The 15,810-nt window shown below is 49.7% G+C and overlaps 1 protein-coding gene, 1 non-coding gene and 1 pseudogene across 6 annotated transcripts in view; 2 read left to right on the forward strand and 1 right to left on the reverse strand.

Moving 5' to 3' along the window:
- Positions 1-256: 256 nt before the first annotated feature.
- LOC102287121 (mitochondrial import inner membrane translocase subunit TIM14 pseudogene) lies at positions 257-2,331 on the forward strand (annotated as a pseudogene).
- A 3,565-nt stretch (positions 2,332-5,896) lies between these two features.
- On the reverse strand, positions 5,897-5,968 carry TRNAC-GCA (transfer RNA cysteine (anticodon GCA)). Its single transcript has one exon. It is a non-coding gene; the product is annotated as a tRNA-Cys (tRNA).
- A 3,479-nt stretch (positions 5,969-9,447) lies between these two features.
- Positions 9,448-15,810, forward strand: part of TTLL1 (TTL family tubulin polyglutamylase complex subunit L1) — a 35,197-nt gene continuing 28,834 nt past the window's right edge. For 2 of the 5 annotated variants that reach the window (XM_070371480.1, XM_070371483.1), the window contains exons 1-3: positions 9,448-9,599; positions 12,562-12,594; positions 14,477-14,550. The gene's annotated coding sequence lies outside the window, so the exon portion shown is untranslated. Of the gene's footprint in view, positions 9,600-12,561; positions 12,595-14,274; positions 14,394-14,476; positions 14,551-15,810 lie in introns of those variants that run through there. The other 3 variants (XM_070371481.1, XM_070371482.1, XM_005910618.3) reach the window with 3 other exon arrangements.

Genomic DNA, 15,810 nt, shown 5'->3' on the forward strand with positions numbered 1-15,810 from the left:
ACCCCCGGATTGCCGAGGAACTCCCAGGAAATAATTTCATTTTATTTAAAGTTCTGCAGGGGGAAATTCCCTGGCAGTCCAGTGGTTAGGAGTTGGCAGTTTCACTGCTGAGGGTGTGGGTTCAAGCCCCAGTCTGGGAACTAAGATTCCCCCAAGCTCACTGGAAAAGACCCCGATGCTGGGAAAGATTGAAGGTGGGAGGAGAAGGGGACAACAGAGGATGAGATGATTGGATGTCTTCACCAGCTCAACGGAGATGAATTTGAACAAGCTCTGGTAGTTGGTGATGGGCAGGGAAGCCTGGCGTGCTGCAGTCCATGGGGTCGCAAAGAATCGGACACAATTGAGTGACTGAACTGAACTGAACTGAAGCCTCATGGAACAGCAAAAAAAAAACCACACAACGAAGTTCTGCGGTCTTGTCCTTTTTGCTGAAGAAGCATATATCCCCATGAATAACGAAAGAAATGCACATAAAACAATACTGATACCACCCAACGTGTGAGCCGTTGATAACACCCCGCGCGGGCAGAGCTGCGGAAGCCCTGTCTTCTTGGGCAGCTGTACTGGGAACACACAGAGGTGTCTCAAAACATGCCAAACGCACGTTCTCTGACCCCGATCATTCACGGGGGGACATTCTGGGCCGGAGGGTAATGTGAGCAAAGGTGTGGGGGCTGGAAGCTCAAGTGTGGACGTTTGCCTTGGAAGGAAGGGAGCTGCTCACCCAGCAGGTGAAGGGACTGGGCTGAGCCCCCCCGAGTGGACCATGCTTCCGGAGAAGGAGAATTCTGGAGAGGATGCCCTGGCTTGAAACCTGGTGGTGGTGGTGGTGTTCAATGGTTCAGTCGTGTCCAACTCTATGACCCCATGAACTGCAGCGTGCCAGGCTTTTCTGTCCTTCACCGTCTCCCGGAGTTTGCTCAAACTCATGTTCGTTGAGTCCGTGATGCCATCCAACCATCTCATCCTCTGTTGCCCCCTTCTCCTCCTGCCTGCAATCTTGCCCAGCATCAGGGTCTGGAAACAGATGCGTAGCCGCCTGCGTTGAGCTGGTGCCCACAGCCCGAGAAGCCCTTGCAGCACGGAATTGTCTTGTCTCTAACCTGGGGAAGCACGCTTTAGGAGCCCAGCTCACAGACGAAGAAGCCGGCAGGCCAAAGCCCCAGCTGGAGCTTGGGCGGGACCGACTCCCAGCCGCAAGGTCCCTCACCTGTTTACTCCCAGCCTGCCCTTGGCGTCTCCCCTGAGCAGCCTGACTCTGGAGACAACACAGGGCGTCCACAGCCCCTGCCTTTGGGGGCCTCAGCGTCTAGATGGGTGGTTGGGTTTGGGAAAAACTATTCAGCTGACCGTGTAGAGGTCTGAGTCCTGTGATACCCAGCATCTGCGAGGTGGGACTGTTGATTCTGAGGGAAGAAGCAAAGCCCCATGCAGCCCCGTCAGGACCAAACATCCGCCCCTGCGAATCTTTTTCGGGGCCTGGGCCAGGTCTACATGGGCCCCAGGAGAACCGTGGGGCTGGGGCTTCCCTGGTGGTCCAGTGGTTAGAATCCTCCTTGCAGTGCAGGGCTTGTGGGTTCCATCTCTAGTCGGGCGTCTCTGATCCCACTTGCTGCTGAGCAACTAAGCCTGCGTGCCACGACTGAGACCCCACACAGACTGATAGATAAACTTTTTTTTAAGTTTTTTTTTTTAAAGAAGAACTGTGGAGCCTGGGCCAGCCTCCTTGCCCTTGTGCCTTGTTGGAGGGAATGTAAAATGGGCCTTCCTTGGTGGTCCAACGACTGAGATTCTGAGTTCCCAATGCAGGGGGTCCAGGTTCGAGCCCTGGTCAGGGAACTAGACCCCACATGCCGCAACTAAGGAAAAAATAAATGCTGTAGCCAGGGTGGTCAAGGTGTGGAATCGGTGGCTGTGGCCTCTGGGCTGGGATGAACCAGGCTCAGGGTGCAGGCAGGGGAGCCGGGCAGGACCCACGGCCAGTAGAGTGGGAGCTGCTGGACTGGTCACTCCTGCTGCAGGACTTGCAGGCCGTTTTATGCCTCCACTCAAGTTAGGAAGCATATGGAACCCCGAGCAAAACAAGTGTTTAAAAGTCTACCAAAATGTGCCTTCCGTGGCGGCTATGACAGAGGTGGGTCTGAACCCAAAATGACAAAACGGGAACCAGCACTAGAATGGGGTGTGAGTCTTACTGCCAATAAGAAACAATAAGCAATGTTTATCAATGAATTATGCTTGTAAGTCACAAACACAAGGGAGAATCTCCTCACATAGCAGTCGAAAATCGATGCTAAAGATTTACTAGAGGGTCAAGTTAAAACATGAAGTAAATGTATGATGAATTTTTTTTTTTTGGCCAAGCTGCACAGTTTGTAATGTCTTTGTTCCCCAATCAGAGATTGAAATCAGGCCCTCCACAGTGAAAGTGTGGAGTCCTAACCACTGGACTGCTGGGGACTTCCTGTATGGTGAATTTGAAGTTCTTATTCATTTATGTACCAGCTTTTTGGGCTTCCCTGGTAGCTCAGATGGTAAAGAATCTGCCTGCAATGCTGGAGACCTGAGTTTGATCCCCAGGTCAGGAAGATCCCCTGGAGGAGGGCATGGCAACCCACTCCAGTATCCTTGCCTGGAGAATCTCCATGGACAGAGGAGCCTGGTGGGCTGCAGTCCATGGGGTCGAAAAGAGTGGGACACGACTGAACAACTAAGCACACACTCACACACCAGCTTTTTATAATGATGTGCCTCAAAACTTAAAAAAAGTTGTAGCCACTGTAGAAAGCAGTATGGCAGTCCCTCAAAAAAAATTATGCACAGAATTGTCAAAGGACCCAGAAAGCCCATATTTGAGAATATACCCAAAAGAAATTGAAAGCAGACCCTTGAAAAGATATTTGAACACTCATGTTCAGAGTTATTCACAATGGTCAAAAGGTCATTCACAACTCAAATCCGTGTCCACTGACTGATGAATGAGTAAACAGCATGGTAAATACATACAGTGGAATATTACTCAATCTTAAAAAGAAAAACATTCCCACACAGGCTACAACAGGGATGAAACGTGAGGATATTATGCTAAGTGAAATAAGCCAATCATAAGAAGACGGATTCTAAATGTTTTCACTTGGGTGAAACACCTGAAGGAGTAAGATTCGTAGAGACAGAAAGTAGAATGGTGGTCACTAGGGCTGGGGGAGGAGAGCGGGAATTAGTGTTTAGTGGGAAAAGTTTCAGTTTTGCAAGATAACTAAGTTCTAGAGATTGGTTACCCATGGACATACTGGATCACAACACTGAACTGAACACTTTAAAATGGTTAATATAGGGAATCAGTGCTGACTATTCATTGGAAGGACTGATGCTGAAGCTGAAGCTCCAATACTTTGGCCACCTGATGCGAAGAACTGACTCATTGGAAAAGACCCTGATGCTGGGCAAGACTGAATGCAGGAGGAGAAGGGGATGACAGAGGATGGTTGGATGGCATCATGGACTCGATGGACATGAGTGTGAGCAAGCTCCGGGAGTTGATGATGGACAGGGAAGGACAGGGAAGCCTGGCATGCTGCAGTCCATGGGGTCGCACGGAGTGGAACACGACTGAGTGACTGAACTGACTGATTGATAGTAAATTTTCTTTTGCATGTGTTAATATTTTACCACATTAAAAAAATAAGTATGAGATAAAACCACTCACCAGGTAGGGTCCTTGAGAGGGTGTAACGAGGGGAGTTCTGGCTAAGATTTTAGGGTGCTGTCCTGTACGCAGGAGGGCGGGCTTCATGGGCCGGCCACCTGGGCAGCCGCCCAGGGCCCCCGTGCTCAGATGGGCCCCTCACATGGTTAATGCTGCCGTAGTTGTTTTGAAATTCCTAATAATTTTTGAACAAGAGTTGCCACATTTTCATTTTGCATTGAACCGCAAAATGACGTAACTGAGAGTTCTGGCCCTCAGTCAAGACACCAGCACAGACTTTATCATCAACCTTGTTGGGATGAGCTGGGTGAAGGATGTGCCGTGTTCAGGGTGGAGAAGGGTGTGGGGCCACATGAAGACAGTACGCCTGCCTGGGGAGGGGGAGGGGCAGCGGGACCACCTGCCAAGGAAGGAGAGGGCCATAGACAGCGGAGGCCGGGAAGGGGCTGGGCCAGATCACCCCAAGATGGGGTCTTGACCCCATGATGTTGTTCAGTCGCTAAGTCGTGTCTGACTCTTTGTGACTCTGTGGACTGCAGCACGCCAGGTTCCTCTGACCTTTACTATCTCTTGGCGTGTGCTCAAATTCATGTCTATCGAGTCACTGATGCTATCTAACCAGCTCATCCTCTGTCTCCCCCTTCTCCCCCTGCCCTCAATCTCTCCCAGAATCAAGATCTTTTCCAATGAGTTGGCTCTTCACTTCAGGTGGCCAAAGTATTGGAGCTGATCCCATTCCTTGCTGGTATTTCAAGACTCCCTTGGCGGAATATGACCCCGAGGAACCAGCCTCAGAAACCAGCCAGTGCAGGGACGTCTCATCCAGGAAACAGTGTTTATTGAACACCTGCTACGAGCCAGCAGTAAGCACATCATCTGCGACCTTCTGGTTCTCATCACCTCCTGGGGTTAAAGGGCTGAGGCGGGAACCAAGGAGGGGCAGGGGCAGCAGCGGGGTGCATATTAGCTCTGCCTCCACTAGATGGCGCCAAATATAACTGATGATGGACCCAAAGCACTCCCCCGGCCTGGGCAAGGCGGTGCGGACGTCTCAGGAAGCCTGCAAACAAAGCTCAGAGCATCACCTTGAAAGCGCACTCATCTCCGGAAGATGGCTCTTTGCTTTTCAGGAGGCAGAGGTGTGAACCATCAGCCTTAGTAGGTTCAAATCCAGACTCCGCCACTTAAAAGTTTCACACATTTTCACAACTTAAAACTTTTATTTATTTTCCTTGCTTAATGTAAGTTTTATAGTCTCGTTAGCTTTTCATTACTTTTTTAAAAATTCATAATTTTTAATTGATTAAGTAAAAATAGAATAACAATTGAGATCTACGAATGAGAAGAATGGATTTCTTTGGGGGCAGGAGGGGAGATGATTTCACTTATTTGGGGTACAAAGTTAGTGTGTTCGCTATCATCAAATCAGTTGCAAGTGGTCACAAGGAACCAGCATTCTTAGCTTTCTGGAGCAGGTAGTGGGCTGGATTTGACCGATGCTTTGCTGACTCTTGATCTTGTGTATTAACTGTGTTAATATAATAGGGAAGAACATTTTTGTATTCTATTACAAGTTAATCACTGAAGGGATGCTGCCTATAAACTTAAGTTATACATAATGGCCCACCTCTGGGGATCCTGCTCTCCCGGTAAAGAGCATTAAGCTAAAATACCTTTGTTTAGCTCATAGGAAACCTCCTGAGCAGGTCCACCTGTGAATGGTGGCAGGAGGGAGAAATTAACAAATCCCCTCTGAAGGTTGACAGAAACCAAGAAGTGTATGACTTTACTCCCTTTCCCTTTTAGTATAGAAGGAGCCTGAATTGTAACTCAGGCAAGATGGTTCTTTAGGACACGTGCCTACCATCTTCTTGGTTAGTCGGCTTTTTCAATAGTCATTATTCCTTGTTCCCAAAACCTGTCTCTCGATTTATTGGGCTTATTGGCCTGTCATGTGACAAGCAGTGTGAGCTAGACTCTGTTTCCTTGGCATTGTTTGTTTTTTTCCAATTAAAGGTTTGTTTTCTGATGTCTAAACCTACATGTGCACTAATTATGAAGTGAAGTCGCTCAGTCATGTCCAACTCTTTGCAACCCCATGGACAATAGCCTACCAGGCTCCGCCGTCCATGGGATTCTCCAGGCAAGAATACTGGAGTGGGCTGCCATTTCCTTCTCCAGGGGATCTTCCCAACCCGGGGATCGAACCCGGGTCTCCTGCATTGCAGACAGACGCTTTACCGTCTGAGCCATCAGGGAAGCACATTATAAGCAATAAACTGGTGCAGAATGATACACACAGCCGTTGCAGATCTGTGCCCTGTAATACATGATGTTGGTGATTAAAAAATTCAGAAGAGTGAGAAACATTAATGCATTTTGTGTGTTATAAATAATGAATTACTCTTTCGGGAACAAACGCTAAAAGGAAGGTAAAAAAAAAAGAGAGAGAGAGAGACTGCAATTGTCCTACGCCCAGACACCTAGAATGTAACAGAGCAGGTTTGTAAATTGCTGCTCCTCTTTTCACGCTGCCTTCAAGTACACATTCATGGCTGACAGATGTCTGGGGCACATGCTGTTTTATTGTGTATTAATTCAACAAATATTTGAGCAACTAGTGTGTGCTATACTGAAGCACCTTTTTAAATTTTTTTTAAAACTAATCTTCCCAACAACCCTTCAATGTAGGTGCTATTGTCTCCGTTTATGAATAAGAAACTGAGGCTCAGACAAGTGACATGACCTACCACAAGCCACAAAGCTAGTGCATTCGGGAGTGAGGATTCAATCTAGACCTGGCTTCAGTTTTAAATTTTTCACTAGCCAGGTTGCCATTTCCTAACAGATGGAGTTTTAAAACTTTTCATGCAAAGTTGGGCACAATGAAGGACAGAAACGGTTTGGACCTAACAGAAGCAGAAGATATTAAGAAGAGATGGCAAGAATACACAGAACTATACAAAAAAAGATCTTCATGACCCAGGTCACTCACCTAGAGCCAGACATCCTGGAATGTGAAGTCAAGTGGGCCTTAGAAATCAGCACTACGAACAAAGCTAGTGGAGGTGATGGAATTCCAGTTGAACTATTTCAAATCCTAAAAGATGATGCTGTGAAAGTGCTGCACTCAATATGCCAGCAAATTTGGAAAACTCAGCAGTGACCACAGGACTGGAAAAGGTCAGTTTTCTTTCCAATCCCAGAGAGGCAATGCCAAAGAATGTTCAAACTACCGCATAATTGCACTCATCTCACATGCTAGCAAAGTAATGGTCAAAATTCTCCAAGCCAGGCTTCAACAGTATATGAACCATGAACTTCCAGATGTTCAAGCTGGATTTAGAAAAGGCAGAGGAACCAGAGATCAAATTGCCAATATCTGCTAGATCATCAAAATAGCAAGAAAGTTCCAGAAAAACATCTACTTCTGCTTTATTGACTACACCAAACACTTTGTGTGGATCACAACAAACTGTGGAAAACTCTTCAAGAATGGGAATACCACAGATAGGAATACCAGACCACTTTACCTGCTTCCTGAGAGATCGATCTGTATGCAGGTCAAGAAGCAACAGTTAAAACTGGACATGGAACAACAGACTGTTTCCCAATTGGGAAAGGAGTATGTCAAGGCTTATACTGTCCCCTTGCTTATTTAACTTATATGCAGAGTACATCATGCAAAATGCCGGGCTGGATGAAGCACAAGCTGGAATCAAGATTTTTGGGAGAAATAGCAATAACCTCAGATATGCAGATGATACCACCCTATGGCAGAAAGCGAAGAGCAACTAAAGAGCCTCTTGATGAGAGTGAAAGAGGAGAGTGAAAAAGCTGGCTTAAAACTCAACATTCAAAAAACTAAGATCATTGCATCTGGTCCCATCACTTCATGGCAAATAGATGGGGAAACAATGGAAACAGTGACAGACTTTATTGTTTTAGGCTCCAAAATCACTGCAGATGGTGACTGCAGCCATGAAATTAAAAGACGCTTGCTTCTTGGAAGAAAAGCTACGACCAACCTAGACAGCATATTAAAAAGCAGAGACATTACTTTGCCGACAAAGGTCCATCTAGTCAAAGCTACGGTTTTTCCAGTAATCATGTATGGACGTGAGAGTTGAACCATAAAGCAAGCTGAGAGCTGAAGAATTGATACCTTTGAACTGTGGTGTTGGAAAAGACTCTTGAGAGTCCATTGGACTGCAAGAAGATCAATCCAGTCAATCCCTAAAGGACCGTGTACATTCAGTCCTGAATATAATTGGAAGGACTGATGCTGAAGCTGAAACTCTAATCCTTTGGCCACCTGATGCAAAGAACTGACTCATTGGAAAAGACCCTGATGCTGGGAAAGACTGAAGGTGGGAGGAGAAGGGGACAACAGAGGATGAGATGGTTGGATGGCATCACTGCCTCGATGAACATGAGTTTGAGCAAGCTCCAGGAGTTGGTGATGGTCAGGGAAGCCTGGCGTGCTGCAGTCCATGGGGTCACAAAGAGTTGGACATGACTGACCAACTGAACTGAACTGAATTGAACAGGAGTTTAAAAAATCTAGTTTGAAAAACTATACCTGTCCCACACTCAGGGAACACTTCATAAATGAGGTGACCTTTGAGTAGGCCACTTACTACTACTTGCTGGGTGCAACTTGTATGTTATCCCTATGACAAACCCTATGTAGTTGGTGCTATGAACAGTCCTAGTTTTACAGATACTGAAGCTGAGCAACAGAGGAGATGAAGAGAGGGACTACAGCCCAGGGCCCCAGGCATCATACTGCTCTACCTGCCACTATCAGGCTGGATCCTGGGCCCCGATCCCTTGCAATCTCATTTCCAGGCCCCCCAAGGTTGCAAGACCCCTGGGGATGGTGGCCTGGGTGGTTCCTCGCAGGACATCAGTCAGTCAGTCAGTTCAGTCGCTCAGTCATGTCCGATTCTTTGCAACTCCATGGACTGAAGCACACCAGGCCTCCCTGTCCATAGCCAATTTCCAGAGCTTACTCAAACTCATGTCCATCGAGTCCGTGATGCCATCCAACCATCTCATCCTCTGTTGTCTCCTTCTCCTCCCGCCTTCAGTCTTTCCCAGCATCAGGGTCTTTTCTAAGGAGTCAGTTCTTTGCATCAGGTGACCAAAGTATTGCAGTTTCAGCTTCAGCATCAGTCCTTCCAATGAACACCCAGGACTGATCTCCCCCAGGATGGACTGGTTGAATCTCCTTGCAGTCCAAGGGACTCTTCAAGAGTCTTCTCCAACACCACAGTTCAAAAGCATCCATTCTTTGGCACTCAGCTTTCTTTACAGTCCAACTCTCACATCCATACATGACTACCAGAAAAACCATAGCTTGACTAGACGGACCTTTGTCGGCAAAGTAATATCTCTGCTTTTTTAAAATGCTGTCTAGGTTGGTCATAGCTTTTCTTCCAAGAAGCAAGGGTCTTTTAATTTTATGGCTGCAGTCACCATCTGCAGTGGTTTTGGAGCCCCAAAAAATAAAGTCTGACACTGTTTCCATTGTTTCCCCATCTATTTGCTATGAAGTGATGGGACCGGATGCCACGATCTGAGTTTTCTGGATGTTGAGTTTTACGTCAGCCCCCGTGCGTAGCGAGCTGTGCAGGTTGGAGGCGCAGCTGCAGAAGAATGGCCAGTCTAACCCCGGAAGCAGTCGCGGCGCCGGCAACGCCGCGTCTCCGGTTGCCAGGGCGCCGTCCCGGAAGTAGAGCGCGGCGGGCGGAGGGCCGGTCCGCGCTGGGTAAGCGGGCCGTGTCCTCCAGCGATAGCCGAGTGGGGCTGGAGGCGGGGCCGGGCCGCGGCGCGGGGCCGCCGTGCTCCGCGCTCCCGGGCGCTTCTCAGCGCTCTGCGCCCACAGGTGAGGCCCCGCCGCCGGCGCCGCAGCCTCCGGGACTGAGGGTGTGGCAGTGCTGGGTGGGCGAGTGCGCATGCGCGAGCGGTTGTGGGCGCTGGTCTCCGCGGTTTAGATGCTGCTGGCCGGACTCGCTGTCCCTGGGGGGAAGCCCGCGCTGACCATTGTGCTCCTTTTCTTCCTCCGAGTTCCTATGACTTGTGCCTACTCGATAAGAGTAATTGCATTCCTCTTATCCGTTATTCCAGAATTTAATTGTGCCTAGGCTTTTTCATTCATTTGCAATCTCTATTGTTTCTGTTGGCATCTTGCAGGGCGCAGTGTACCTGTGGGTAGCGCTCTGGACGGGAGACAGGAGATGAGTGTCCCCCTGCTCTGCTCGCCTCTCTCTGGGGGTCTGAACGTCGGCGTTTCCCCTCTTCTTCCTCCCTGTTTTCCCGTCATTAGAGGGGGTGGGGTAGACATACCCCCTTACAGTAGCCGAGGCATAGGGGGATTCATTCTGAAACTAAAAGTATCTTATGGTTGTAAGCCGTTTGGGGTTTGCAGAGCAGTTCTTCGTTCAGGGAATATTCAGAAGCGTAATTGGGGGCTGGGTTGTGGCGGTACAAAAAAGATTGGCCCTGCCCTGCTCTCAGGGAGTTACCTGCGCCGGTAAACACGTGCGAGGAGCAGGGGGAATGAGGAGACTGACAGGCGACACAACTGCAACCCGATGCACTGTGCCCATGTGAAGTCGGCGTTTGTATTATGATTTTATTTCTAGGTGGCTTTTTTTTTTTTTTTTCCAAAAAAGACACGCTAAAAAGGGATGCACATGTCCTGGGATCCTGGCGGAGCTGGGACTTTATTGAAACTGATAGTGATCAGACTGACTGGGAGAGTGGGATGAGGGCAGGGCAGAGAGTGCGTCCACGGTCCTATAGCCGGAAGAGTGAAATGACTCCCACGAATGTGGGTTCTGCCCACAATCTGCTGTTTCTCCTGAGAGGTTGTTCTGGCTTTTGTCTGGGAATAGTCGTAACAACAGGAGGTGGAGGCCTCTTGGCAGAGTTCTGTCTTCCTGGGCACAGAGATTCCCCGAGACGTTCCACTGTTCAGCGGAAATCAGCTGGACTCCCGGCCTCCTACTTCTCGCCCAGATAAATCTGTAGAAGTGTTTACAGATGACTGTTTCCTGGGTGTCTCCCCTGCGAGGCTGATGGCCCCTGTAGGGCTAGGCTGCACCTGCTTCACTACTTGGCACTTGCTTGTGTGTGGCGGGAATTCGTGTCTTTTTTTTCCTTATTGCAGCACGTGGGCTCCTCGGTCTTCACTGTGGCATTCGGGATCTTTAGTTGTGGCATGTGTGATCTGGCTCTCTGACCAGGGATAGAACTTGGGGCCCCTGCATTGGGAGCACAGAGTCTCAGCCACTGGCCCACCAGGGAAGTCCCTCGTGTCTTCTCTTGTTAAGTCATCAAATACTGACTGACAGCCTACTGTTACCAGACGCTGTTCTGGGTGCTGGGGGTTCAGCAGAGATAAGATGGAGCAGCATTCCTGCTCCCAGGGTGACATATGTGTATTGAAGACAGGTGGTCACCAAGGGACCAAATACGTGAACTAGACCAGGCCTTCTCAAACTTGAGCACTCAGGAATGCCCTGAGAATTTAAAACACAGATTCCTGGGGCCCACTCCCAGAGATCTGAATGCATTACCCTACTGTGTGTGCGTGGGTTGGGGAGGATTTGTGTTTCTAACAAGCACCAGGTCGTGATGCCGATGCTGCGGGCTCACAGATCATGCTTTGAGTCCGCACCGGATTAAACAGTTGTGTACACCATGATCGCCATAGAGAAGTGACAACTTGGTAAATGAGGAGGACTGAGATGGGCTTGGGAAGGCTGCTGTGAGGGGTTGGCCTTTGAGAAAGGGCCAGATTTGGGGGATGAGCAAAGGCTTAAGAGTGGATGTCACTTGGTGGGTGAGAGGGCTGAAAAAGGCTGGAGTCTGGAGAGGGAAGGCGGGTGGAAGGATGCTGGGGGACTGCGAGCTTTAATCTCAGCACAGCGGGCAGCTGCTCGCAGGCTTGTGAGCGGAGTGACAAGGTTTGCTTTGTGTGTGTAAAAAGATGGGTCCGCTGCTGGGTGAAGGATGGCTGCAGAGGGGCAACAGTGGGGCCAAGGAAGCCCGTCATTGGGCCTGCTGTGGGTGTCCCTGATTGTGAGGACACTGGGGAAGTCTCTGAACGTGGAATCTTTTGGGTGGAGTGGGCATGATTTGCCACTGGCCTGGATTGATGGTCACTTTCTCCCCAGGACTGCAGTTGAATTTTGTTGGGCTCTTAAAGCACTTTGAACACACTTCTTTTTTTTGGCCATACCTCGTGGCATGTGGGATCTTAGTTTCCTGACCAGGGATCAAACCACGCCCCCTGCACTGGCAGTGTGGAGTCCTAACCACTGGACTGCCGGGCAAGTCCCTGAATGCATCTCTTGCATCCCCTGGATCAGGACTGTCCAGGAGCACCTGGTCCCAGGCAGCTCCATGTCTCTTGTCACCAGTCTGACATAGAGTGGCTGTCAATGCCGAGTGAGACTAGACAGATGAGAAACTAGACTGTTGGTGGCCCCGACGCCCAGGGGTGTCCCTGGGCAAACCAGTTCTCAAGCTTGAGCACATCCTGCCCACTTGCCCCAGGAGTGGGACCCTTAAATAACCAGCAGCTCTCTGGATTCGGGATGGCTGACATACCTCAGGTGGTGACAGCCCGCTTTGACTTCGATCTGTGATCAGCATGAGGGGTATCTCACCAGTCTCTGCTTTTCCTGGTGAGGTTTTTATGGTGCTCAGTTTTGAAAGTAGGTGACCTCGTGGCTTGAAAGTCTGAGGCGTCAGTTCCTATGAACCAGTAGAGAGGTGATGTGTCAAGTTCATTACAATACCACTAATCCTGCTTGGTTTTTAATTTTTTTCTATTTTAGGAGGAAGTCACAGGAAAACAATCTGACAATCAGGTATTTATTTACTTTTCTAAGGAAAAGGACTTCTAAGGAAAAGGATTTCTCAGGTTTGGGGAGGAGTCTGGCTTCTGTACCGTGGGGACTGGCTGATGGCTCCTTTGTTCTAAGACGATTCCTGAGCCCCCTTACTGGCCCTGGCTGGGTGCTGGGGGACCACCTGCTGCCCTGTGGGAGGGCGATGACGCCTGACAAGGGGGCTGCCTGTAAACTGAGGGTTGACATCCCATGTGGGAGGGAGGCCGTGTGCGTTCCCTCTTACTCTTTGAGCCCCACTCTACTGGCTGTGAGTGGGGACAGTACCTGCCTCCAGGCGTCGGGTGAGCTGTAACGGTGTGCCCAGTAGACAAGGGTCTGCACACACTGCCCAGCCCGGAGCCCGGCGCATCCTGGTGCTTTGTGAGTGGTGGCTGTCGTTTCAGTGATGACAGAGACATGTCATCACTTCCTGCACGAGGCAGGCTGGTCTCCGGGGCCCAGCGGCGGGAGTGTGAGGGACCGAATCAGGGGCAGCTTCACGGGGAAACTCTTTCCGCCTGACATACTCAATTCAAACCCGGTTGACTGTTGGGAGAGCCTGCCATGTGCCAGGGCCACGCCCGCCTGACCTTGCGGTGATCCCTGCGGTGCCGCTGAGGGGCTGTCACTTTCTTTTTTCATTTATTTCACCGGGGGGGGGCTGAGGCCCTGAGGACTTGCCAGGACCCGTGGCTCAGACATTTCTGTGCGGGAGCGAACCGGGTCTCTGAGCCTCAGGTGTGGAGGGCGCCTCCATCCCTCCTCGCTCTTCTCAAGGTGCCTTTGCATCAGCTCTCGGTGGTGGAGTCCACGTCGATTTGGTGTATTTCTGAAAAGAGGTTCTTTTAAAGGAGAGGGGGCCTTACTTCTTTCTTTCCTTTTTTAACCATGAATGACTGTCTTCTTGCTCAGCACTTTATACCATGCTCTGTTTCCAAAATTCGTATGCGTGCAGCTCCTTGTGTGTGAATTTCTTCTTCTTTTTCTCCTGGTGTTTAGGATGGTTGTGTCTTGTTGGTTTCCTAGGCCTGCAGTGTCAAAGTGCCACAAACTGGACAGCTCCGTGAGGCAGGAGCCTGGAATCGGGGGGGTTAGCAGAGGTGTGCTCTCTTGAAAGATTCCAGGGGAGGGGGTGCTCACAGCATCCAGTTTCTGGGAGCCCCAGGCATCGTGGCAGCATAACTCTGTAATCTCCGCCTCCGTCTTCCCACGGCCACGCTCCCTCTGTGTCTGTCTGTCTTCTCAGGGTGTTGTCCGCCCCGTGTGTCTCTGTGTCCAGCTTTCCATCTCGTAAGAGTATCTGTCGTTGGATTAAGGCTGACCTGAATGACCTCATCTTTTTTTGAGAACAGTTATTTATTTGGCTGGAAATTGAGCCCTTGTCAGTCACATGATTTGCAATTGTTTTCTTCCAGCCCGTAGGTTGTCTTTTCATTTTGTTTATGAGTTCCTCTGCTGTCCTAAAGTCGATAAGTTGATTAGGTCCCATTTGTTTATGCTTGCTTTTATTTCTATTTCCTTGGGAGACTGACCTAAGAAAACACTGGTACTGTTTACGTCAGGATGTTTTGCCTGTATTCTCTTCTAGGGGTTTTACGGTGTCGTCTCTTGCATTTAAGTCTTTAAGGCGTTTTGAGTTTCTTTTTGTGCACGGTGTGAGAGTGTGTTCTAACTGTTGGTTTACACGTAACTGGCCAGCTTTCCCAGCACCACTTGCTGAAGAGACTGTCTTTTCACCGTCGTACATTCTTGCCTCCTTTGTCAGAGATTAATTGGCTGTAGGTTGTGGGGTTTATTTCCGGGCTGTCTGCTGTATTTCATTGATCATGTGCCAATCATTTGTGTATTCATTTTGTTTTAGGCAAGAACCCGAGGCAAGAGTCAGGGAAACTGAAGAGAAATTGGATGTTCCTGTTGGCTCCATAAATACCTATGGTAGGTCAGGCGTGAGATGTTTCCGTTGGTGACCACCTGTCCAGGTGGTCGAAGGAAAGGGCAGGGGGCCGGGAGGAAACCGCCCTCCTTGGAGGCTCCACTTTCTGCTGTAAAGTGAGGATGAGGCTTCCCTGTAGCTCAGACGGTAAAGAATCTGCCTGCAATGTGGGGGGCCTGGGTTCGATCCCTGGGTGGGGAAGATCCCCTGGAGATGGGAATGGCAACCCACTCCAGTATTCTTGCCTGGAGAGTCCCCATGGACAGAGGAGCCTGGCGGGCTACGGTCCACGGGGTCGCAAACAGTCAGACACAACAGAGCGACTAACAGTACCTGGCAGTACTCAAGTGAAGGCAGGAACATTTGCCGCATCCGGCTTGCTGGGTTTGGGGTCGTGCCCCTGGAAGCATCTTCTGCCTGTTTTGTGACTGGAGCACAGTGTGGATATAAAGAGCTGCCCGTGCTACCGCGTTATGTTTCTGCTCTTACTTCTGCGTCACCTCCAGGTGGACGTCCATGACAGAGGTGAGGTCGCCCAGGAAGGCCGATGTTTGAAGTGCAGGATGTGTGGTGTGGGCCCTGCCTGGCTGCGGGGTTGGTTCTCACCCAAATCCTGTGTCTGCAGTTGGACTCTAGGGGGCAGAGTAGGAACAGGATCCTTCAAGGAGGCAGGGCTGTTCAGGGTGAAGTCAGATTATAGGCTGGCCTCCCAGATGCTGCAGATTCCTGCCCAGACTACCCCGGCGAAGTGAATATTGCAAGAAAGCAAGTTGCACAAATGTTTTGGTTTCCCTGGGGTATAATAGTTAACTTTATACTGTACTACAGACTGTACTAGGCATTAGCTACTTGTCTAAAACCGTGTACATGGCCTTAATTAAAAAATGTTGCTGCTGCTGCTGAGTTGCTTCAGTCATGTCTGACTCTTTGCAACCATATGGACTGCAGCCTGCCAGACTCCTCTGTCAATGGGATTCTCTAGGCAAAAATACTGGAGTGGGTTGCCATGCCCTCCTCCAGGGGATCTTCCCAACCCAGGGATTGAACCCAGGTCTCCAGCATTGCAGGCAGATTCTTTACCACTGAGCCATTTTTAAATCAGGGAAGCCCTAATTTAAAAATACCTTATTGCTAAAAGGCTTCCCTGGTAGCTCAGCTGGTAAAGAATCCACCTGAATGCAGGAGACCTGGCTTCGATCCCTAGGTTGGGAAGATCCCCTGGCTACCCACTCCAGTATTCTTGGCCTGGAGAATTCCATGAA

This window comes from Bos mutus, chromosome 5 (assembly GCF_027580195.1).
Source record: "Bos mutus isolate GX-2022 chromosome 5, NWIPB_WYAK_1.1, whole genome shotgun sequence".
NCBI classification, from domain to species: Eukaryota; Metazoa; Chordata; class Mammalia; order Artiodactyla; family Bovidae; genus Bos; species Bos mutus.